General features: G+C 37.9%; 1 protein-coding gene across 8 annotated transcripts in view; it reads left to right on the top strand.

The window, feature by feature from the left end:
• The window catches only part of LOC106082599 (protein held out wings), a 159,077-nt gene that overhangs the window by 2,915 nt on the left and 129,567 nt on the right, over positions 1 to 26,595 (top strand). The window lies entirely within an intron of this gene.

Raw genomic sequence — 26,595 nt, 5'->3', positions numbered from 1 at the left:
AGTACAAATCTGCCATGCAAATTCGTGATGAAATGTTGGGGGAACTTAACTACAAATGGAAATATTAAACGACCGGGAGGGTCTATTGTGCCATAAAGGTTAGAGACTTACGGCTTTATTCACAAATCCATATCATCAAATCTATGGAGGCACCGTATCTCAGTCGTTAGACTGGCCTCCAATGATGCTGGGTTCAAATCCCGGTGAGAACATCGAAAAAATGTTCTGTAGTTGTTGTTGTTGTTGCATCAGTACGGTACGTTCAACCAGCTGCCATGGGATTGTGTTTATCAGTTGTTGTTGTTGTTGTAACCACAATTTTATGTGGGGTGGCGATCCTCGTCAAGCTTCTTCAGCGGAAACAAAGTTTCCATTGGTTATTCAAAGGTGCCAATAACTCGCCTTGTCATATCGAGCATCATAGACACTCAGTATTTATGCAAGAGCCGGTGCCACCCGACCTCTCACTGAGACTCTCCGTTCGATACCGCTGATTGTCAGTGACTGCCGTTGCAGCTACTCCGTATGGAGCATTCCACTCTCCGCAATCTGTGGAAGCGCCCGGTAGCTCGCAGCTATGCTTCTCGTGACAACAATGAACGCCACACAGATCGAACTTCAAAGTTCCAGCTTGTGTGGTGCACACAGCTATCCTGTACCGAGATAGCCGGAAAAATAGCAGTATTTTCCCTTGCTAGTGCTGGCGACACCATGAGGTAATTACCTTAGGTAATCGCTCTGCGGTAATGTGTTCGGACTCGGGAGGAGTTCCCTTATCATTGAGCTTAACTTTGTATCGAACAACATTCATTGGCATGAGAGAAGTATCCCCGCTTTTCCTTAATAGAATGTTCATGGGCAAATTTGTAATTTGCACTAGCTTTAGGGTTACAATGTACCAGTTTTATTATCGGGAGTGAACGTGTTTTTCGTGATTGCTGATTACCAAAAGAATATGAAATGATGTTTTCAAATATACATCTGCAACATCGGTCTGAATGAGACTTGTCGCTGTAGTCACGTAAGCTGAGAGAACGCCTATGACGCCGAACGCCTGGGTTCAAATCCCGGCGTGAACATCAGAAAAATTTACAGCGGTTGTTATCCCCTTACTAATACTGCCTACATTTGTGAGGTATCCTCTCATGTGGAAAATTCTCTACTAATTGGTGTTGCTATGCTGCACGCCGCCGGGACTCAGCAAAAAAAGAAGGCCTCTTATCATTGAGCTTAAACTTTAATTGGACTGCACTCATTGATATGAGAGAAGTATCCTCTGTTCCTTAGTGGAATGTACATAAGAAATTTTGTATTTATTAGTGTCGTCTATAACTGAGCGATTTATTAGTATCGTCTAATATTAATTCGACCAGAGCAGCTCTGGTTCTTCTTAGCAGATCTTTCTCATCATCTGCCATGGGTAGTGAGCGTCCATCAAGGGCTACATTTGGGCTGGTATGATGAAATCGCACTGGCTGGTAATTATTTTGCAGGCCCTTTCTTTAAAAGGAGTTTATAAGTGGATCAGGAAATGTTATCGGAAATCAGGAAATGTTTTTTAATTTTCCAGATATTCGTCTCGACATGTTCGTCTGATGCTCTTGTTGGCACCATAGGATATACTGCATAGATCACAGGGACAGATTTCTATGATCTTTAACTTTATGGATCTTGGTCTCCTTGTGTGTGGATGGTCGACGTTTTTCATCTGTATGCAGGCCGAGATGGTGCTTAGGGACCGTTCGTTCTTTGCGCTGCGTAATTCACTACTTGGTGGTCAATCGCTTTATAAGTGATTCATAATGCCTTTTGCATTTTTAACAGTGTGTTGTGTGCTTTCTTTCGTCTGCTTGGTTCTGTTGAACATCCAGATCCAGGAACTCTGCGACTAAGGTGGTTGTGTCCATTGGGACCTGGATTTGAGTCGAGTGGGTCTGGCTGGACAGACCACCCGACTTCATGTCTCTTTGTCCATACCCCAAGTGCTGTTTGACAAGGATTTGAGGATTTTAAGTAAACAATATAAAAATAGGCTCTCAATAAATCAATTAACCGAAATGAAGTATCTCCAAGAAACAAAACAGTATATTTTTGAAATTTCATCCTTCAAATAATGTATGTCGATTTAAATGGTAAATTGGGCAAATGGACCCGGATTATTTGATCTTCGCCGTTAAACTAAAGAACACAAAAAAATGCAGAAAATGAGTCAGTTCACCAAAACGATTAATCGATTAACCGTTCGAAATTATTTGTTTATTTGAAAAAAAAAAATCAATTTCAATTGTTCGTTTATTTGAAAGTTCAAGAATAATCGAATAACAATTAATCGAGTGTACACCCTAATACATTAGCAAGAGACTTGCTTTTATATATGAGGGTGTACACGAGAATGGAGAGAGTGAATATGACAAACGAAATTAAGGTTTTTATCAATTACGATTCCCAAACATTTAAGCTTGTCAACAAAATTTACAAATAATTCTCCACAAAAATATCAAATCCAAGCTACACCTGGGATCCAAACTGTAATGCTTTAGTTATAGAAGAGTTGAAAGAAACGAGTTAAGGCTAGACCACAACAAGATTCGACTAGCAGAAGCATTAAAATTCGTTTCCAAAATATTGGCAAAACCACGATTCGTACTAAAAAGAAGATATATATCGTCTGCAAAAAGAAAGGTTTCACACAAGTAGGGTCTAAAAATTTCAGAAAAATCATCAACGAAGATTATAAACAGAAGAGGTCCTTAAACAGATACCTGCGTCACACCTGAAGAAAGGGGAATAATGTAAGATCCAGCTCCAATAAAATCAACAAATTGGCACCTACCGCACATATACGACATAACAAGCCCACCAGCAGATCTAGAAAACTTAAAGTTATTCCTTAATTTCTTAAACATAGCCTCACAGCAAATATAATTAAAGGCCTTTTACAAGTTAAGAGACAAAAGGACACTATTATTTTCATTATTTAAGACTTTCCGTAAAGACTCACTAAGATGAAGCAGAATAGATGTCGTGATGTGACCTGATCCAAACTCATATTGGAAATCAACAATTTTATGCCCAGCTCACAATCACTTTCTTTGTGATTGTAGCCAACAACAAAAAATTATTCTATTGTGAATATCATAATGAGTTTAAAGGAAAGAAACGTAGAAGGAGTACCATCAACCCCAAAGGACTTAGCATTTTTCCTAAAGATACTACAACATCATCAATATTCACACAGCAAATAAATATTGTTTGTGTTCTCTTCAGACAATTATTCTATTGTGAATATCATAATTTTTGTTATTGTGAATTGTTTTGACACGTTGGCAAACAGAAACTTGCACATGTCAAAGAGAGCACTGGTGCCAGTTCTGTGTGTTTACTGCGGTAAAATTAAATGGATTATTACGACATCCAGTTCTGAAAGCCAACTGCGCAACTTCAATTTTTTTGGTGGTGGTCTTGGTATTAGGTGCTTCCGCCTTGGTTACTTGTCCATAAGTCAAATCAGGGAAATAAAAAAGTAGATGAATTTGTCTTATCAGGATTCTCTTTTGATGGAGTGTCTAGGGTCTATAAGGGACAACTGAAATTTGGCGTATAATGTAAAACTATACAACATCCAGTGTACGAAGTTTGTGACTGTTCTTGTGGTTCTTACTGAGATAAGTATGTAAAATAACCTCAACTTAGGCTAGCTATAAAAGTTCAATGACAAGGTTGAGATCATATGGTTATAAAAACATAATTGTGGCATACTATTTGATACACATGCTGCTACAACAACAACTAGGAATGGGAACCTAACCGTACCAACTGAGATAGATACTCGCAGATGGCATATGCTTGGTGTAGTTATCAAAATGGTATATTAATTGCCTAGCCTCAACCAATAATTCCAACAGTTTACCATGCCAATATGATATCAAAGGCTTTTGTTTGTATTTTTTTATCAAGTCACTTGGATTCAGAGTTTGGTGTCCGTTTATACCGAAATGGAATAGGTTTAGCCTAAATGTTGTCTTGAAAACTTACAAATTAGACCACATTTCGTCCCCAATGCCATAAAAAACAATCCATTGAAGAATTTTAGATTCTTTTCCGATTATTCTTAGACAGGAACGGATTCAATTAAACAATGAAAGGCAAGAACGATAAAAATACACATTTAATTAAAATTAAAGTAGAAGTGTTGTATTTCCAATGTGAAGAAGGGACATGGAGAAAACAATGCAAAGGCATGGCACCGCCAAATAAAAAATGGAATTTTTTTCGATGGATATGCAGACATGTGTTCCTATTTTTGAAGTGTAACACTACTGGAAGCTGGCTAAAAATACAACATTTTTCATTTCCGACAATTCCCCATGTTGGGCAAAGAAACCAGGGAATGTTTTTCAGTTTTTATTTGTTTAGAATTGCTGGGGCAAAGTGCTGAGCAGGCTTCTCCATTGCCTGTTAACTGTTACTGTTACTCCCCCTCTGTTCAAGAGTTTATTGGTCCTTTTACTTGGGATGTCTTTTGACATGCACATATACACACACACACACACATAAACAGAGTGTAATGAACTGAAAATTGTCTGCTATTCTGAAGATCAGATCGTCAGCATTCAGGCGGCGCATTGCCCAGAAATGAACCCATTCAAACACAAGTACCTAAATATACCAAAGTAGAAAATACATAAATACACTTTTCTTTTCTTTCTTTCGGTTTTCTTGCCTTTTTTCCATCATTTCCTTTCCTTTTTCTTTGGATATTCATTCTGTTGTTGTGCCCATAAAGAGAGTTTCTGTGTGTGGCAGAAACTGTTGTTGTTGCCTTCTTCACATTGTACTTTGCCGATGAGTGGAGGCTACCAAATACAAAAGTTAAACCAACAACAGAGTAGAGCATACCATTGACTGCAGAGAAGAGACGTATGTATGTATGGGCCATTTGCTGCTACTGAATATCCGATGTCTTGCATGGAGTCGTCCAGTCAGCAACCCGCCAGCCAGCTAGCTAACAATTCACTATAAACGCAATGATGGCAACAAAATTGTTTCCATTATTGACAATCACACGGAAAATCTCTCCTGTGTCTGTCCGTTCATGTATTGCTTGTGTGTGCACACACAATCCCTGCCTGCTTACGCAGCCAAACAGCCATCATTGACAGTGCGCGAGACATTTAGTTGTTGGCGGACGACATGGTCTTGCATATAAATTAATCGATTACTAAATGAAATGAAATAAAACTCTAACAATACCCCCAAAAAACAAAGACATTGCAGGGATGGATGATAATGATGACGACGATGGTGATGATGATAATGACAACTGCTGCATTATTGTCAGGTATTGTTGCATTAGCCACAGCCCAGGTACTTCAGGCACATCCATAAGTGGCCATTTAACCATCATTCATTCCCATAGATACTTGAATGCATGACTACCACTACTATCACCCTAAGAGGCGTTTGTAGGAAATCATTTCTAGAATAGGGCTTAACAGGAAAAAAATATATTTTTATTCATATTTATCTGTAGCTGTGATAGGAATTAAAATTGGAATTGATTTTATGAATAGCTTATATGATTAATATTTGTCTTGAATTTTTGACAGATAAAAGTTATTAGAAACACTAATCCCAATCGTTGACAAAAGTTTTCAGTAGCTTTAGATTGGTGTGGAGTAAGCCGTTGTAAATGCAAATTTGCTCATGAACATTCCATTAAAGAACAGGGGCAAACTTCTTACATAACAACGAGTGCTGTCCGATTCTAGTTTAATCTCAATGATATGGAACCCCCTATTTATAACAGAGTCCGAACGGTGTTCCGCAGTGCGATACCTCCTTGGAGATAAGTTTTGTAACTTACAGATACCGCCAGTATTAGGAATAACCACCGCTGACAATTTTTTTATGTTTTCGCCAGGAACCGAATTCGGGCGTTTAGCGATGTCTACGATGTCCTCCATGTAAACCGTTGTAAGGATTTTTATATATTCTTGATAATCCACATAAAATGATTGTAAAACAATCAAAGGGAGATTTTAAAACACTAAACAGTCATGAAAAATCGATTGTTTAAAATTTTTTTTTATCAATGTGCCATTATAACCTCTTAGAACCTAATTGCAGTTGTAACTACAGTTTTTGTTATGATATTTTCAAATGGATCGATAACAACAGGAATGATTAACTGGTTAACCTCATTAGGTGTTATGGGTTGCGGTGCTCCAGCGCCCATGGGGACCACGCCCACTAGGGCACTGGAGGCTATTCTAGATATCCGACCCATGGATATACAGATTAAGTGTGAGGCAGTCATTGCGGTTATGAGACTTAAGGCGATGGGAGAATGGATTGAGGATAAGAGCTGCGACGATAGAAAGCCTATAAGGAATTGAAGAGGTTTCCGATCGGTTACCTGAGACGTCACTTGAGGTTGAGTGCGAGGCACTGCTACCAGCTGCACAGTCGTGGATTGACGGAACCCTAGTATTGCCACATGAAAGATCATGTTACACGTATGGATCAAAGCTAGGGGACAGATTGGGCCTGGGGGTTTTAGAATGCCTGGCCATGTTGTTGTTGTTGTAGCAGTTTGCTGTGTTTTCTCTTTCGTCTGTTTGATTTTGTTGAGTGTCAAGACCCAGGAATTCTGCGGCTAAGATGGGGTGCGTCCACAGGGATCTAGGTCTGGCTGGGCAATTAAACAGTTGACGTGTATCGGGCGGTTCCTGGTTACTACGGGATATACATCTTGCACTTCGGCATCAATCCTTGCTCTGTAGGCGTTGAGGCGGCTGCATCTGCCGGAACGTAATTGAGCCACAACTACTCTGGTTTGCCGGGGGAGGTCAATTTCTTCAGGTGCAATGGGAGGCGGTTTTTCTCCAAGGACTTCATTCACATGAATGTTGTCTAGACCTGCTTGATAAACAGTCCATAAGGGCAATAACAACCAGGACGGTAAGATCACGAACAATCTTGGAATGTAAGAAGGAGGCTAATGCCTTATCTGAGGATGGCACGATCAGCATCGTCTGGTTGCCGGGCCTTAGCGGTGTAACTGGGAATGAGAAAGCAGACGATTTGGCAGAGAAGGTCAGAGAAATGCTGTCAATAAACTTGGTTAACCCGAAGCCTTTCGGGAATAGGGATACGGTCGATAGGACGGCGAAAATCCTATGAAGAAATCCAGATTGTGTGAAGAAGAGGCTATTACTGAAAGGAAGTAATAAGGAGGTCAGTATAGCCTTCCGTATCATAACGGGACACATAGGATAGAATGTGTTGGGCATGCGGGGAAGATTATGAGAAGTTGAAGAATTTCCTATGTCATTGCCCGCCTTTCGCTGCTAGCACTTGGGTGGGGACACAATACTAGACATGAACCATCTTAGTGGCGTGGTATGGAAAACAATTAAGAATTTTGTAACTAGCACTGAATTCCTAATTGAGATTTTCTTATTAGATGTTACTTTTTTAGTATTTAGTTACTGGTTTAGGTGCATGTCCATAGTGGCATGGGGTCGATTAATACACGCATCCTCTTTTCAACCTAACCTTCTTTGCTTGATCTAGAAATTGTCTCTGGTGAGGCTGACCCATCTCTCTCTAGATCATGTACATACATATATCGAATCTGATGTTTGTCAGCGGTGGAGTCTTGTAAAATGCCCATAATAATTCCACAGCTTTAAACTTCACTATATCTCTCACACATGCCACCGCCAACGTAGCGCAGAGGTTAGCATGTCAGCCTGGGTTGGAATCCTGGCGAGACCATCAGAAAAAATTTTCAGCGGTGGTTTTCCCCTCCTAGTGCTGGCAACATTTGTGAGGTAATATGCCACGTAGAACTTCTCTCCAAAGAGGTGTCGCACTGCGACACGCCGTTCGGACTCAGCTATAAAAAGGAGGCCCCTTATCATTGTGCTCAAACTTGAACCGGACTGCACTCGTCGTTCCACTATTCGCAAGCTGTGGTAGCTCTCAGCTGAGCTTCTCATGAAAACAATGAGCACCACAAAGATAGAAGCTCATAATTGTAGCAAATGTGGTGCTCATAGTCATCCCGTGCCGAGTCTTGCAGCTCATAATCTATATAGGTGGTCCCTCGCCAGGATTTGGGGGCTGTTGTGAGATGTAATCGGTAATCTGTGGGGATTATATCGGAAGCATTTTTTGAATGAATTGGGTGGGGATTTACAGAAAGTTCTATTTGTATCCAAGACTGCATTGACTTTGTGCAGCTCCTCGGTGGGGTGCTTCCTGCCTACTTTAGCATAAGAGTGAATCTATTTACCTTTCCTAGCTATCGCCTTCCCCATCGCGATGGCTACGGGGCTTTTTGGGAGCCACAGTGGTCTCCACTTAGGTTCCAGTGCCCGGAACTTGTCACCGTCTGCTTGAGCTACTTGAGAGCTATGGTTGTTAGTTTTTTTCTCCGCATAAACAGCAAAAAGGCTGAACTGATGTTCCTGAAATATTTACAGAAACTGTAGGATCGTCTAGAAGCAATAATAGACGTCATTGACTTTCCGGAAGGTAGCCCGACCCGAAGGTTGCCCGACTCGACGATCAGTACTATATGGGACTAATGAAAAGTATTTGGGAGTCGAAAAAAACATTTATATGCAAAATTGGGGCTAAGCCTCTGTGGGATGGCGGCTCTCGAAACTGACCGATCGATAATATGAGGCTGAAATGAAACGTATTTAAAAGCAGAATACAAATACGTTATCAAATCATAGTGGGTTGCCACTCACTCCAAAAAGCCTCTGCCCCAAAAATGTCCTATAGTGTTTGCTGTGTTGTGATATCTGGCTTTCCCTTTCTAATTTTTTACAAACTTTTTACTTAACAATTTTCCTTAATAAAAAAACGACGAAACAAATCTAATTTTTAAAAATGTTTTTACAATATTTTTACGATACTGTGAAAATAGCATTTCTACCAAAATTAAATTTTGACAAAGATGTGGAAATATAATTTTTAAACGTTTTTTTGCACAAACTTATACAATTATTTTTTATTATAAATAATAGAAAAATATCTTAAAAGTTTGTAATCAATCCAACTGTACAATGCTTAAGCAAAACAGGTTTTAAATATTGGCAACTGCCTTAACATCCTGCTAATAACTAGCAATTTTGTCTCTAGATATTTGAAAAAAGTCACCTAAAGAGTGGTGGGGTATGCATAGACCGACATATTTTAAATCATTTTCATATGCTGCATAAAGAAAAGAAACAAAACAAATTACAACTATTGAATTGCATATGTTGCACAGATGTGCCGACTTTGGGTCTTGGTGGCGGTAGAGCTTAGACACACATGGTCGGCCATGCAATCTGCCGAAATTGATGGCATTTTTTACGCGAATATTATGATGAGAATGTGCGCAGGCCGACAGACAAGAATGTATGAAAATTGAAAAAAAAAAAACGCAAAAATACTTTCGTCCCACAGGTAGTTAGCTGGTGGTATTGGTGGCGATGGATATGTTGGCAGGTAGGTGGTTTAAGTAGGTAGCTTCTTGGCAGCAGAGATAAAAGTGAAATCACTTTAAGGTGTCTTCAATTTAAGGTATTTTTCTTTGTTGCCAGCTTATGCACAAGGAACGTATTGTAGCTCTCAAATGCAAGTTTGTGAAAAACCAAACGCCTAAGAACTCAATTTAGTTTGCTACCTCAAAATTGGCTTTGGGGATATGTGAGTAAATGTCAAAAACAACATTTTGTTTGTTTATATTTTGGTAAACGTTTTGCCTTTCTGTCTTTAGGCTTAAAAATCCATCATATTGAAATGACTTTAGGGGGGGCTATAAGCATAACAAGAGAAACAGACATAGGGCCCATTCATACATTCATTGACAAAAATGGGATTTATTTCTTTAATGCTGGAAAATATTTATGTAGGGTTTCCTTAATTTGCTTATTGTTTTCTTTCAGGGGAACCGCCTTCCCTCGGTGTTTTCCTACGTTTTGGAAAAGAAAACATTTAGGCGAGTTGGTTTTTACCACCAGTTGCTACGCTTCGTTGTTGCTTTGTCTTTACTGTTGCATGCAAACACTTGAAGATTATCAATGAATAAATATGAGATTGTGGGGAAAGACAAACGACAAATAACGTAACATCTTACCCAAAATTCTCCTTTCCTCTCCTCAACTAGACAAACAGAACTCAAGTTTATTTCTTAAGGGGTAGCTCTTTAATTTGGGTATGCCTTAGTTTGATTTGCATCTGGGCTAGGAAAAATAATAATTCATAGTGTCAAGCTTTCCATTAACTAGCCCGTCCGATAATATCCCCTCTCTCTTGCTCACTACCTTTATTTTTTAAGATAACTTTGAGTACATGCATGTTTGCATTTGGTTTTTTCTAATTTAATCACAAGACAAACAAACCCGAAGATAAAGGTAAACTTTAGAAATTTTCTATCTTAAAATAATGGAATATTTTGTTTATCTAACTTCATTTGCGTTATTATGCTAAGAAAAGGTAGTAGCACTTGTCCAAAAGATAATTTTATTATGTCATTTGTTGGGAATGATGTTGCTGGAATGTTAGAAGATAATTTTGAGGTAATAGATATATAATGACGAAATTTATATTCTCTCAGTATACATATACTTCTTATTTTTAGTTATGTATTGGATGTTTTATTTAGCAAGTTGTTTTTAACCTAAACAAAAGGCTGTTCAACCTAATTTTTGTTAAAATGTGTTTCTTTTAACTGACTATTCACAATAGTGAATCCATGAACCAGCCAACAGCTGTCACTAACAATATAACCTTGTAAAACAGGGATGTTAAAAAGTTAATCAGTGACACGGTAAAAAATTTTTTTAGAAAATTAAAGCCAATTTCGTATAATTAGCGCCTTCTGCGGAAGATAATAAACCCCTATAAAATAGACAAAATCATGAATAGATTATGGGCCGAATTACCGCATATGTGAACGTGTTAACCGTTCTCTATTATGAATGATGCATTTCTTTATTCAAAGAGAATTTTTGACATTTAGGCAGGAACGCAAATTTTTGAGTAAATCATAATTTAAAAAAAAATACATTACAATGTTTATAAAAGCGGTATAACATCCATTAAATACGAGATTAAATATCATTCGATTCGAAGCGCACTCGATCACGTATGCTGTAAATCAGCCCCAGGACGGGCTTCGTATTTTGAAAAGTAAACACCAATAAACATTAAGCAGGACAACTGGTCATATGTTGTGCGCTGAGATTATTGGCTTCAGACGGGTTAAAATTTTAAAAATTGTCTTTGGGGTATGCTGAATTACTGTGTATACGCTTAAAAACACCAACAACGGGTAAAATCAAACTTTTTTTTTAAGATTTGCAGTAAAAGTGCATAGATTTAATACGTATCATAAGTGATGCCAACAATTTACCAGCAAAATGCGTAACAAAAATTATAAAAAGGGTCAAAAGAAGTAAAATTTGTTGTAAAAAAAGAGTAAAAATTACTTTGATTTAGTTTAAACGAAAATTCGTAGCTTAGCGTCGCCATCGAATGTTTTTGCTTTGATCGACCAGCTGTTGATTTGGTTGTTCTTGTTGTAGCTGTGTGTTGTACACTGAGCCGACAGCCCTTGCCGATGAAGCACTTCATCGGGTTAATCCGGTACGTACAACCGGCTGCCTTGGGATTTGGTTGACCCCTCAGAACGGGTAGAACCTCCGAAAAAGTATTCAGCCAGTATTAGTGGTTTTCCCTTTATTCAGTAGTAGTTTTCCTCTCGTAAGTGATGCAATTAGCTTTCCAAGAATAGGTGTTTTAAAGCACCACGCCGTTCGGACTCAGCGAAAGTGGTCCCTGATAATTGGGCTAATAGTTTAATCGGATATGAGATTTATATGAGAGAAGTATCTCCTATTCCTAAATGGAATGTTTGTGAGAACATTTATGTTAAATAAAATGGGCTAGTATAATGCTCCCCGTCACAAAAAGCGCCAGCGGAAACCTCAGATTTTCAAAAAGAGTCAAAAGCACTAACTATAAATTGTTAAAAGCACTAGGTGGTACTTTTTCGCGTTTTTGGTGAGCTAAAAAACACTCAATGTAGTGCGAAAAGCACTAAATTGGCACCTTTGCTTATCACTTTGCAAAGAGGATAGAAATAACGGAGAAATTTTTGTGCTCTCAAAATTTTACAGTAATGTCAAGCTTATAGGTAGCGGTAATTATTTTATTTTTCTCCAAAGCAAGCAGTTCTGCTGAAAAAAATTAAAAAAAAATCAAATAACAGCAAAAAGAAAAGAAATAAAAGAAAGAAAGATACACATATTGGAAGCTACGACTACCGAAACCCTATATACGTGCATTACGCCATAGTTTTCTTCATGGGAAAGGAAATAATGCATATTTAGAAAATGCAAACGACTCAAACTGCATGCCCTTGAGAGCAAAATTCTGCTTGCGGCTTGTTTTTAGGTAATTATCATTTATCTATTTTCACAAGCGCCACCAACCTGTTTATGTGCAAAGTTCAAATCTTTTAAATAAAAATCAATTTGTGTTTATTTGTTTGTTTGTGTGGTCCTTATAGACTCAAAAACTGCTGAACCGATTTTCTTGAAATTTTCACAGTAGAATGAAACCGTGGTGAGTGAAAATAGAGGGGGACGTCCCATCCTAATAACAACCCCCAAATAGGACGTATTTGCTCACTAAGACAATTTGGGTCTTCAAGACAGTGCGGCTCGATATTGATAGTTATTTGGGCCCATACCCCAATTTGCTGACTTTTGCAATAATGGGTTTAAATGCAAGGTATTTGAGATTAGAAATCGTATTTGATATCCAATTTCGAGGCCAATGTCAATATGGGGTTCTTATGAAAGGTACTTGAGATATATGAGAATAGAGCACGATACGTGTGTGGCGCCCCACCACCCACTCCCTAAAACACCCATAAATCGGCCATATTTACCGACCATGTCAATGTGGTTTTCGAGTGAAAGGTATTGGAAAATAAAGCACGGAATTGATACCCACTTTTGGGACCAATTTTCTGTGGGGGTAGCCCTAGCCCAAACTACTTCACAAACAGCAATTATTGGGTTGTCCAAAAAGTAATTGCGGATTTTTTAAAAGAAAGTAAAGGCATTTTTAATAAAACTTAAAATGAACTTTAATCAAATATACTTTTTTTACACTTTTTTTCTAAAGCAAGCTAAAAGTAACAGCTGATAACTGACAGAAGAAAGAATGCAATTACAGAGTCACAAGCCGTTGAAAAAATTGTCAACGCCGACTATATGAAAAATCCGCAATTACTTTTTGGGCAACCCAATATTTACTAACTATCGCAATATTGGACTCAAAGGTATTTGGGAGTAGAATACGAATCTAATATCCAAATGTGGGACCATGAATTTGGAACATTTGGGTAAAAATTTACCCACATTGCCAATATGTGGCTCAAATGAAAAGTATTTGAGATTAGAAAACGAATTTGATAACCATTTTTGGGCCAAGTGTTTGGGGGACGCCTATAAACTCTATATATAAAACTAAATGAATGGTATTTGAGAGAAGAGCACTGGGGGACCACCAGATCCCCGGAAACACCCCTAAATTGGACATAATGAGAATATCGGGCTGAAATGAAGTATTTTGAGAATGGAGTACATCTAACATCCAAACTTAAATGACATTTAAACCTCCGAGCGAATTCGTAGTACAATAGAGATCATATGGGATACAGATAAAGGCACTTTTAGTGTTATACTGTTAGTCAAGCGATATGCATTTACTATTTTCGTAGTATGTTATTTCACTAAAAGCTCTTTAATTGTCGAAAATAAATATTCAAAGGATAATTTAGTAAAAGAAGGCGCAACGAAGCGGGCCCGGTTCAGCTATTATAATATATTTATGGCTTTATTACAATGACATTAATAATAAAATCACACGTGCATTTGATAGGCCTGACAATCCATAGGTTCTATTTGATTGAAGCTTAAGGTCTTCTCTTAAGACTTTGAAATAATTTTCGCCTATAGGTCACTACATTTAGTATATTATTTGTGTAGCAACATCTGTAGTTATAAACCATATGCCAACGATAAAATGTGGTTACATTTTTGCAAATTTCTAACGTTAAAATTCCTACTTTTTTAGTATTTTGCTGTAGTAAAGCTGCACGGTTTCTAAAAAGTGACAATAACGTCTTTCTCACAATTGGATTTATCTAGAATCCTTTGTGTGCGACAAATATACCTCGGTTTGAGAAAGCTCTCCATGCTACTATTAAGGTAAGGAAAGGCATTCTTATTCAGAGAGGGGTTTGGCAAGGACTCTTTGTCAGTGTTGCAAGAGCTGCTGGTTGGTGAACTTTCTTTCTTTCACCAATTAGAAACTTATCCCTACCGATACTTTGACTTATTCTTTCCTACTAAAAGCCAAAACTCATTTCAACCTACTGCAATTAAATCATTTATTTAAAATTAAGAAACTGAAATTTTCAATGAATACTCAGGTTAACGGTAATCGCGTATAATTGTGCCAAACTACAGCACCATGATTATCCATACAGAGCAAAAAACACCAACAAAATAAAAAGTGAAAAACAGAACAGAATCGAGAAGACAAACACCTAACTCATTATGGCCAGCTTCCAATTTCAATGTGGTTTGTACTACAAAAGCCGCTAATAGGTATGTAGCTATGTGAGTATTTATGACTTTCTCGTTCTAAAGGTCTGACATTTATTTGTGCATAATTTCCGCTTTTTTCTATAAAAAACAACAAAAGACAAAGTGGAGAAGATGAATGTCATTAGGTGTTGTCTTTTTTTTTTGGTTTTAGTGTGACCAACTCTGGTCGTTAGATGGCTGGCTGGCTGATTTCGTTTGTTAGCTCACATCTTTTACAGATATTCATAGAGAGCAGGGCATACATAGCCAGCAAAGCCAGTGGAGTCACAGAAGTTTGTATAGTTTTCTTGGATTTTCTTTTGTTTTCTTATTCAACTTTCTCTTTTCAATTGCCTTTGGATTGTTTGCAAAAAAAAAGATTTACTTTTTGAACTTAATGGATATTTGTTGCCACTTTTTGTTTTTGTCTTTGCTGTCGTTGTTGTTGAGTAGGAGCGTCCATGCCTTTAAACATTCAAACCCAAGTCTGTTACACTTTTTGGTGGTTTGTTTTGTTTTAGTTACTTAAAATACTGTTAAAAACCCAACACCAACATCAACAACTTGGGCCAACTTTAAATATTGGCCATGAATTATTTCTATTTTGTGAAGCGTTTCGTTGTCGCAACTCTTTTCTATGGATTTCGTTGCTGGCGTTTCACGACGATGACTGCTTAACGTAGTTTTTGTTTTTGTTTTTTTTACTAATGTTGATTTCTTGTTTTGGTTTTGTTTTTGTTTCTTCTTGTTGTTGGCTTAGCCCCACCATCCCCCAAGTGTTGTTTTACTCTCTTTATGGCTATTCTAGAGACCAATATACCTATCTACCCAGTTATCTACTCTTCGAGCGGCCAGCTCTGTGAGTCCAACAGACAATGACGAAGTCATCCACGACGCGAATGCGGACGCAAGTGTTCCGTAATCTACATATTTCATGTGATTCATAGTCATCATCTTGCACAGTCCAAACAGCCAAACAGCCAGCCAGCCATCCCAACCATCCATCCATCTATTGCTGTAGCTGTCGGATATCTTTCTTGTCATGCTTTTGGAACTGGTGTTGCTGTTGTTGCTATTGCAGCCGTACTCGTCTTTGGATTTGTATTACCTTTTGTATTTGTTATGGATCTAAACAAATAAGAGCGTTTTTGCCGTTTTTTTGAGTTAAATCTTCTATTTGACTTTTTTATAGTTCTCAAAGAGATACTTTTTCAATTTTTTTTTTTTTTTTGACTTATACTTCCTTCTATGTTTTTTTATTTAATGGACTTTTTTCCCTAATACTTTGAGTATTTGCTTAATCTTAAAGCTACACCATTTCCAAGTGAAAATAAATATGAGAAGTAAGAATAAAGAAAGAAAACAGTTTAATATTCACGCCAATATTTTCCAATATTGCCCTTTACCAGCGGCTATCGATGTATATTGTCTAGAACCAAAGAATAGAAATGGGAGATCTGCAACTTAGGTTGGGTGCTGCATCTAAATTGATCTGGTTTTAAGTTGAATGGGATTGGATTGAGATGAAATCAGGTAAAGTGTGCGGTCTGGTCCCTGGTTACAAGCGGGAAACACATCTAACACACACACATAGAAATTGGTGCGGCTGCATCTGTCCCTACGTATTTGAGCCAGAACCACTCTGGTTTCTGGTTGGAAGTTCAACGCCTTCTATGACGTTGCCGTGGACATAGGCGGACTTCTGCAGGTTCTATGGTGACTGTTAGTAGATAGACACGCTCGAGCAATATTTGTGTCATGGCCACTTAATTGAGAAGACAAAATAGGGATGAACACCTTTATAGTGCTTGTCTTTAATGGTTGAGACCTGAAGTAATTGCTTGAGCAAAGCTCTCGCCTATCAAAGTTTCTCTCTGGTCTTCGGGTTTGTCTTGTATGAGGCTTCTCTTTCTTTCGATTTAAAGTCTTGGATCCATAAGAGGCGCATTTATAACCCATTTCGCTGAAATTTGGTACTGCGTGTCGTATTTGACGCATTGATATCCATGCAGAGTAACGTCTAGATCGCACCGTTGTTGTTGTAATGGCCACATTTCCATGTGGAGGTGGCTATACTCGTCAAGTTCGTTCCGGTCTGAAGGAACGATCGCTTCAGGGAACGGGGTGGCCATTGGTTATTTTAAAGTGTCAATAACCCGTTTTATCACATCGAGTACGTAGGCACTCAGTATTTGTTCAAGAGCCGGTTCCATCCGACCCTTCACTGTGACTCTCCGCTCGATAACGCTGATTGTAAGCGACTGCCGTTCCAGCTACTCGGTATGGAGCATTTCACTATCCGCAACCTCTGGACGTGCCCGGTAGCTCGCAGCTAAGCTTCTCGTGGCAACACTGAACTACATATACTTGCCATGTATGGTCCAGATCAGGATAACATTAGAATGTAATTGCCACCTTTGCAAACTGCAAATTTGTCTGTGAACACTCCATTAAGGAACAGGGGCAAACCTCGCACATATCAATGAGTGCTGTCCGATTCAAGTTAAGGCTCAATAATAACAGTTCTGATTTTCTGTATCCTCATGCTTACTGTATAAACCTGCGTGATACACTTCTTGATATAGATTCGCTATTTTGTAACCTTAAATATCTCTCTAGTTCATGAAGATCTAATTTGACGTCTCTGGGCGGTGATTGGCTATATACGAGGTGGTTATTTGAATGACTGCTATAAAGCATCTTTGTAGGTACTGCTCAGACAACATATAATTGTGTCTTGGCACGGAGAGGATCTCCGTCTTATTATGAAGGTGGTCTACAGACAACCTGCGGCGGTTTATAGAACAGTCGTCCTCTCTAAATGTCCTGCACAGGGTCCTATAAACTTATGTGTCTCGTGTAGTTACAGGTCTTGCTGATCTGCTTCTCATTCTCTGTTAGTGTTGGTCTCGTTTCTTTTGCTCTTAATTCCTATATAAGACCTTTGATGTTCTTCCAACCAGTGGTACTGACTCGAAGTTCACTTATAGGAAGCGAAGAGTTTGACTGCAGACAGTTTCAAATCCGACTGCACTACTGCGAAAGCTCGACATTGACATAGGAAGTGCTCCAATGTCTCATCGTGCTCTTCTTATGCCTAGCACGCAGACTCGCTAGCCACATCTAACTTGCCTAGGAGCGACTGAAGTCCTATTTCTTCCGTGTAGGCGCCCAGGGTCGAATTGGTCAGCTTCCTTTTCTTTCAGTATTTAGCTTTATCTCACCATATAGGAATATGCTGTCATTCCAACTAGAACTGCAGAGTCGTCAGGTGGGAGTCGAAGAATTTCCCTGGAATTGTAACTTACCCATAGTTGGAATTAAGTCTGTGTCGAAGTTTATCTGGAGTCGGTTCAGAATTCAGCAAACATGCCATTACTCTGTGAAACCCAATTCCGGAGGAACTCTTCCATTCCGGTCAAATTCTCCTTCTTCGATTCCTCAGATATCCCCCCTCTGGTCATTACCTAGGAGAGAATATCATCATTCGTGGTAGGCAGAGACTAATGAAGCTTTTCCAATCTTGACTGCTAGACCCATATATTTCTGGTAGGAATGGTGAATCGCGAAAGTCAACCGCTTTGTGTCAGATTCTTGTATAACACATTGTAACCAGGACGACCGTACAGGTTGCAGATTATGTTCGGCTTTGTCTCCTAGATCGTCTCTACCTCATTCTTATCGATTCAAAAAGTCTTTGATCATTTTCAGAAAATCTCAGTTTTATACGAAAAAACAAATTTAATGTTCTGCATTGGACGGTGGCTTTTGTTAATGTGCACCACATTGGGCGCCATTTTTTTTAAATTAAATTTTAATCCAATTTACAAAGATGTATGTAAAGTTAATTGATCCACAATGGGGTTTAGATTTTACAACTAAATTGTTCCTTCTGCTGCGGATATTGGCTTATACATATGAGCACCACGTTGGGCGCCAAATTTCCAATTAAATTTTATTTACATTTAATGAAAGTACTGATTAGTATTCAATGAACCAGTCACATTTAAAAAAAAATCCAAAGAACGATTTAAATTTCAACATTAAAAATTTCTCCCATGTTGGGCGCCACTTGTTTTCAAGCCTTTAATTTTAATTTTTTTATTGTTTGAAACGGTGTCCACTTCACATCTCAACTGTCTTAGCTTAAAGTAGCTCTTATATTAATGCATTGCATTTGCCTAACGCGTTGTCTGAATCTTAATTGTCCATCGCCTCTGGTGGTGTAGTTTAAGTAGCAGCTCAGATTTCGTCTCTATTATTCTATGGGGTAGTGTGTCAACAATAAAATTTGTTAAATTTTTTTCTTTCTCAATTTTAGTTTTTTGCAGTTTCTTCAGTGCATTTACTGACTTAATGCACTTCAATCTCTGTTTTAGGTTTAGAAGTTACAAAAATGTATTGTTAGTTTTATTTAAAGACTATTTTAAGCTTTGACTTGAAATGCGGACACCAATAAAAAAGAGTATTATTTATTGTTGTCATTATTTATTTATACTGAGGCATGAAATGGGTTTCTTTTTTCCATACAACCCCAACAATGGAAATAAGCTTAGTTGATTTGTTTTTTCTTTCTGTTGTTCAACAAATATTTAACCCACAATCTTGGCTTTAGGTAAAGGAAAAGAATTAAAAGTGTAAATATGTATAAAACTTTGTGTACATATTCAATTCGAGGTTATAATTTAAATTGTTTATGTTATTTGATATTTAGAGAAGTCGGAGTGGGGGCACAATTAAAGCTCAAACTGAGTTTTGACATTTACGAAACATTGACATTTGTGAAATGAAAAACAAAAATGGTTAGAAATGAATTATTTATGAAGAGATTAAATCTTAAAGTGTCAAAATGTTATTAAAAGCTTTTCGGGCAGACCAATAGGGGGCTATATATTAATTATTTAAAAAAAACTAATTGGCGCCCAACGCGGATGACAGTGACACACACAGTGATAAATTTTTACAGAGCTTTTTAAAATCATTGTGGGACAATAAATAACAAAACAAGTATAGAGGGTATATATGTAAACCAACTTTCGTCAAAATCCGGGGAAAAATGCATACCTTATGCCCCATAGCAGCTATATCGAAATGTGTTCCGATTTGGACCAAATACTAATGAGTACAAGTCATTGTTCAATTGTGTATAACAACAAATTGATAGTTTTAGTAGCTTTATCTGAAAACAAATCGATCTGAACCATATACGACACGGATGTCGAAAAGCCTAACATAAGTCATTGTGGCAAATCTCTGTGAAATCGGATTATAAATGCGCCTTTTATGGGGCCAAGATTTTAAGTTGAGATATTGGTCTATATGGCAGCTGTATCCAACTCTGGACCGATTTGGGCCAAGTTGCATAAAAATTTCATAGAGCCTAACACAACTCACTGTCTCAAATGTTGGTGATATCGGACAATAAATGCACCCTTTTAAGGGGTTCAAAACCTTAAATCGAGAGATCAGTCTATAAGGCAGCTATATCCAAATCTGGACCGATCTGTGCCATAATGCATAAGTATATCGAGGGGCTTAATTTAACTCACTGTCCCAAATTTCGGTGACATGGGACAATGAATGCGCCTTTTATGGGCTCAAAACCTTAAATCGAGAGATCGGTCTATATTCCAGCTATATCCAAATTTGGACCGATCTGGGCCAAAGTGACGAAGGATGTCAAAGGGCCTAACACAACTCACTGTCCCAAATTTTGGCAAAATCGGACAATAAGTGAACCTTTTATGGGCGCAAGACCTTAAATCGAGAGATCGGTCTATATGGCAGCTGTATCCAAATCTGGACCGATCTGGGCCAAATTGAAGAAGAATGTCGAAGGGCCTAACACAACTCACTGTCCAAAATTTCAGCAAAATCGGATAATAAATGTGGATTTTATGATCCTAGGACCCAAATCGGTGGATCGGTCTATATGGGGGCTATATCAAGATATAGTCCAATATAGCCCATCTTCGAACTTAAACTGCTTATGGACAAAAAAAGAATCTGTGCAAAGTTTCAGCTCAATATCTCTATTTTTAAAGACTGTATCGTGTTTTCAACAGACAGACGGACAGATATGGCTAGATCGTCTTAAATTTTTACGCTGATCAAGAATATATACCTTATAGGGTCGAAAATAGATATTTCGATGTGTTGCAAATGGAATGACAAAATATGCCCCCATCCTTTGGTGTTGGGTATAATAAGGGCACCTCTGTTCCCTGAAGGAATATTTTATACCTAGATAAAATACTTTTTATACCCTCCACCATAAGATGGGGGGTATACTAATTTCGTCATTCTGTTTGTAACTACTCGAAATATTCGTCTGAGACCCCATAAAGTATATATATTCTTGATCGTCGTGACATTTTATGTCGATCTAGCCATGTCCGTCCGTCTGTCCGTCCGTCCGTCCGTCCGTCTGTCTGTCGAAAGCACGCTAACTTCCGAAGGAGTAAAGCTAGCCGCTTGAAATTTTGCACAAATACTTCTTATTAGGGTAGGTCGGTTGGTATTGTAAATGGGCCATATCGGTCCATGTTTTGATATAGCTGCCATATAAACCGATCTTGGGTCTTGACTTCTTGAGCCTGTAGAGTGCGCAATTCTTATCCGATTGGAACGAAATTTTGCATGACGTGTTTTGCTATGATATCCAACAACTGTGCCAAGTATGGTTCAAATCGGTCCATAACCTGATATAGCTGCCATATAAACCGATCTTGGGTCTTGACTTCTTGAGCCTCTAGAGTGCGCAATTCTTATCCGATTGAAATGAAATTTTGCACGACGTGTTTTCTTATTATATCCAACAACAGTGCCAAGTATGGTTCAAATCGGTCCATAACCTGATATAGCTACCATATAAACCGATCTTGGGTCTTGACTTCTTGAGCCTCTAGAGTGCGCAATTCTTATCCGATTGGAATGGAATTTCGCACGACGTGTTTTGTTATGATACCCAACAACTGTGCCAAGTATGGTTCTAATCGGTCCATAACCTGATATAGCTACCATATAAACCGATCTTGGGTCTTGACTTCTTGACCCTCTAGAGGGCACAATTCTTATCCGATTTGAATGAATTTTTGCACGAAGTATTTCGTTATGATATCCAACAACTGTGCCAAGTATGGTTCAAATCGGTTCATAAACTGATATAGCTGTCATATAAACAGATCTGGGGATTTGATTTCTTGAGCTTCCAGAGGGCGCAATTTCTATCCGATTTGGCTGAAATTTTGCATGACGTATTTTATTTTTACTTTAAACAACTGGATCAAATAAGGTTCAAATCGGTTCATAGCCTGATATAGCTGCCATATAAACCGATCTGGGATCTTGACTTCTTGACCCCTAGAGGTCGCAATTATTATCCGATATGCCTGAAATTTTGTACGTTGGATCCTCTCATGACCATCAACAAACGTGTTTATTATGGTCTGAATCGGTCTATAGCCCGATACAGATCCCATATAAATCGTTCTCTCTATTTTACTTCGGGAGCCCCAATGGGCGCAATTCTTAACGCAACATATAATTTAATTTTGGTCCGAACCGGACCATATCTTGATATCGTTTTAATAGCAGAGTAACTCTTTTCTTATATCCTTTTTTGCCTAAGAAGAGATGCCGGGAAAAGAACTTGACAAATGCGATCCATGGTGGAGGGTATATAAGATTCGGCCCGGCCGAACTTAGCACGCTTTTACTTGTTATTAATTAAATGTTGATTAGAATTATGTTTTAAAATCTTCATTTTATTTGCGAAAGGTGAATGATAGAGAGTAGGAGATGTTTTGTAAGCTGATGGATTTCGTTCTCAGCAATGTTTGGCGGGTTAGCGAGACAAGCTTCCAAATTAGATCTTTGGTTGCTTTATTCAGCCAGGCTGAATTCAAGTATGAATTTAAGTATTCCCATAGAAAATCTTATTCAGCCCGTCACATTTAGCTCATTTTTATTTATTTCCCCTATTTTTCATCATAATGGATGTCTTATGTTTTGCTTACACAGCATACAACTGCATTAAAATCTAATCATTAAAATATAGGGAAATTTTCTTTCTCCTTCGCTTGGTTTAAGGAATTTTTGGCCCCAATATTTTGGCTGTGCATAGTAAAAACCTAAATGATTATTATTGCCACGCCAGAGATTTTTGTTGCCGCTGCTGGTGTTACTCTAAAAAAATAAAATAAAATTTTATGATCTTAAAGATGACACAACCCATATGGATTTCAAAGTGGTAGTACTTGTACTCAAAAGGCCTCTGGCCTTCTTCTCCCTCTGTTAGCAATAAGAACACACATACTGCCATTGTGTGTCTTTAGTATGTGTTTATTAAAGAAAATAGTTGAAACGTAATTTAAAGGCAAACATTTAATGACCACACTCAAAAAAGAAAATTTAAGTGATATTGTGTATTGGGGGCGGTATAGTCTATAGGAAAAACAATCTCTGAAAATATCCTTTGCTGGTTTATACGAAGGTTCTACTGTATTCCCCACCAAAATAAGAAGGGAAAACTAATATCATTTTCTAAAAACCATTTTGCTGTTTTGCATTCATGGGTTTTCTCTCTCTCCCTGATTTGTGTGTATGTGGGTGTTATTTCTTCATTTAAATATGAGTGGTCCTCATCAAATTTAAACCAAAACCCATCAGCCACGGTTCTGATGTACGTCCGTATTGTGCATTGTGGGACACCAAAACGTCAAACTTTTCAAAATCTGTTGTCAATTTATTTAAATTTTCTACAACAAGAATGTTTTCTTTTTCTCATTCTCATCTGCCTTTCTTCAACGTACCAATTCACATTTAATTTTAAGTGATTTTTTGGTATGGTCCCTTTCGCTGAGTTGCCTTTCCCTTCCCCCACAAAACTGCGGCCGATGATACCATTCTTGGTGACACCTTTATAGTTTTTGTCATATATAATTTATATTATTTATGATTATTTGTCAGAAAATATACAGAAAACATCAAGTGGGGCCTTTTCAACTGTTCTTTTGTGCCATTTATTGTGTGTTTGACATTTTGTGTGAATAACTTGTGTAGGTCGTCATTTTAAGAAGTGTTTGTAAATTGTGACTTGTCACTCATTCAGTGTAGAAAATTATAAAGAACAAAATCAGGTCGAATTTGTTTTTCTTATGTTTAAAGTAGGAACAATGAAGAGGCAAATAAAGGGCCATTAAATAATAATAGAAAAGTTTTCATAAATAGGTCACAAAATTTTTTTATAAAATAATTAAAGATAATAATACTCGTATAGCTATAACATCAAACAAGTAGCCAAACAAACTATTGTAAAAATAAACGATAATAAAAAAACAAAAAAAAAAAAATAAAATATAAAAAAATAATTATAAATAAAATATAAAATAGAAAAACTTAAAAAAATTTAAAGTATATTAAATACAAACAAGCATAAAAATAAATTAAATTAATTAACCAAAAGGTAAGAAATACTATAAATAAAACAAGTAATAACGTGTTAATTTCGCCCGCGCCGAACTGGTGGTGTGTATCCCATCATGGCTAAAATAACCATACTCTTTTATAACAACCCCACTACCATATCCATAGTTATATGCAATTGGGGATTATGAGATTAAGATCCTATATTGGAAGATCGGTCTATAAGGCAGCAATATCTAAATATAGTCTCTGGACCAAATGCTGATCGGATGTTGGGAGGCTCTGAACAACTCTTTATTTAAAATTTTAACGAAATCGGATAATAATTGCGGCTTTTATGGGCTTAAGACCCTCAATTGGCAGATCGGTCTATATGGCAGCTATATCTAAATATTTTCTGATCTGGACCATATTTAGGTGTGGCGACGGAAGGCTTAAAACAACACAATGTTTCAAGTTTCATCGAAATCGGGTTATAAATTCGGCTTTTATGGGCTTAAGACCCTTAATCGGCAGATCGGTCTATATGGCAGCTACATCTAAATAGTGTCCTATCAGAACCATATTTGGGTCGGATGTCGGGAGGTCTAAAACTACAATACACAAAGTTTGAAATTTCAACGAAATCGGGTAATAAATAAAGCTTTTATGGGCTTCAGAACCTTTATCGGCAGATCGTTCTATATGGCAGCTATATCTAAATATAGTCCGATCTGAACCACATTTGGGTCAGACGTTAAGAGGCCTAAAACTACTCTCTGTTTCAAATTTAAGCGAAATCGGTTAAAACTTAAAGCTTTTATAGGCTTTAGACCCTTAATCGGGAGATCGGTCTATATGGCAGCTATATCTAAATATAGTCCGATCAGAATTATATTAAGGTCGCATGTCGGGAGGTCTAAAACTACACTCAGTTTCAAATTTCAGCGAGATCGGGTAATAAATAAAGCTTTTATGGGCTTAAGACCCTCAATCGGCAGATCTGTCTATATGACAACTATATCTAGTCGGATGACGAAAGGCTTACAACAATTCACTATTTTAAATTTTAGCGAAATCGGATCATAATTGCGGCTTTTATGGGCCTAAGACCCTTAATCAGCAGATCGGTCTATATGACAGCTATTTCTAAATATGCTCCGATCTGAATCACATTTGAGTTGCAGCTTTTACGGGCTTAAGAGCCTAAATCGCCAGATCAATCTATATCCGATAGTTCGATTTGGCCCAATCAAGAACTTAATCTGCGTTTGTGCAAAATTTCAACTTTTAAAGACAGTAGCGTGACTGCAACTGAGGGACAGACGCACGGACATCAATTTTTCGATTTCAAACGGAACGACGAAATTAGTATATCCTATGGGGGAGGGTGTAAAATGCAAATGCAAATTTTGGCCATGAATATTCCACTAAGGAACAGGGGCAAACTTCTCACATATCAATGAGTGCAGTCCGATTCAAGTTAAAGCCGAGTCCGAACGGCGTGCCGCAGTGCGACATCTCTTTGGAGAGAAGTTTTACATGGTATAGTACCTCACAAATGTTGCCAGCATTAGGAGGGGAAAACCACCGCTGAAAATTTTTTCTGATCGTCTCGCCCAGGCATTCAGCATCATAGACGGACATGCTAACCTCTGCGCTACGGTGGCCTCCATTGGTGGAGGGTGTATTTAAATATATATGAAAAAATTAAGAAATAAGTTAAAATAAATAAATACGACGTCTCAGTTTCATACTTTTTATACCCACCACCATATGATGGGGGTATACTAATCTAGTCATTCCGTTTGTAACACCTCGAAATATGCGTCTAAGACCCCACAATGTATATATACTCTAGATGGTCTCGACGTTCTGAATCGATCTAGCCCTGTCAGTCCGTCCGTCAGACTTAAATTTTGCATGTAGTGTTCTGTTATGGCTTCCAACAACTGTGCCAAGTTCGGTCTGAATAGGTCTATAACCAGATATAGCTCCCATATAAACCGATCTCCCGATTTGACTTCTTGAGCCCTTACAAGCCGTAATTTTTGTCCAATTTGGCTGAAATTTTGCGTATGGTATCCGTTATGACTTCCAACAACTGTACCAAGCGCTGTCCAAATCGGTCTTTAACATGATATAGCTATCATATAAACCGATCTCTCGATTTGATTTCGTGAGCCCTTACAAGCCGCAATTTGGCATATGGTGTCTGTTAAGACTTCCAACAAATGTACCAAGTACGGTCCATTTCGGGCTATAAACTAATATAGCTCTCATATAAACCGATCTACCGATTTAACTTTTTGAACCTTCACAAGCCGCAATTTTCGTCCGATATGGCTAAAGTATAGCATTTAGTGTTTTGTTACGATTTCCAACAACTGTGCCATGTACGGTTCAAATCGGTCTTGAACCTGATATAGCTCCCATATAAACCGATCTACCGATTTGACTTCTGGAGCCTTTACAAGCAGCAATTTTCGTCCTATATGGCTAAAGTAAAGCATGTAGTGTT

Source organism: Stomoxys calcitrans, chromosome 2 (genome assembly GCF_963082655.1).
Source record: "Stomoxys calcitrans chromosome 2, idStoCalc2.1, whole genome shotgun sequence".
In the NCBI taxonomy this organism is placed as follows: Eukaryota; Metazoa; Arthropoda; class Insecta; order Diptera; family Muscidae; genus Stomoxys; species Stomoxys calcitrans.
This window is presented reverse-complemented; position numbering and strand designations above follow the sequence as displayed.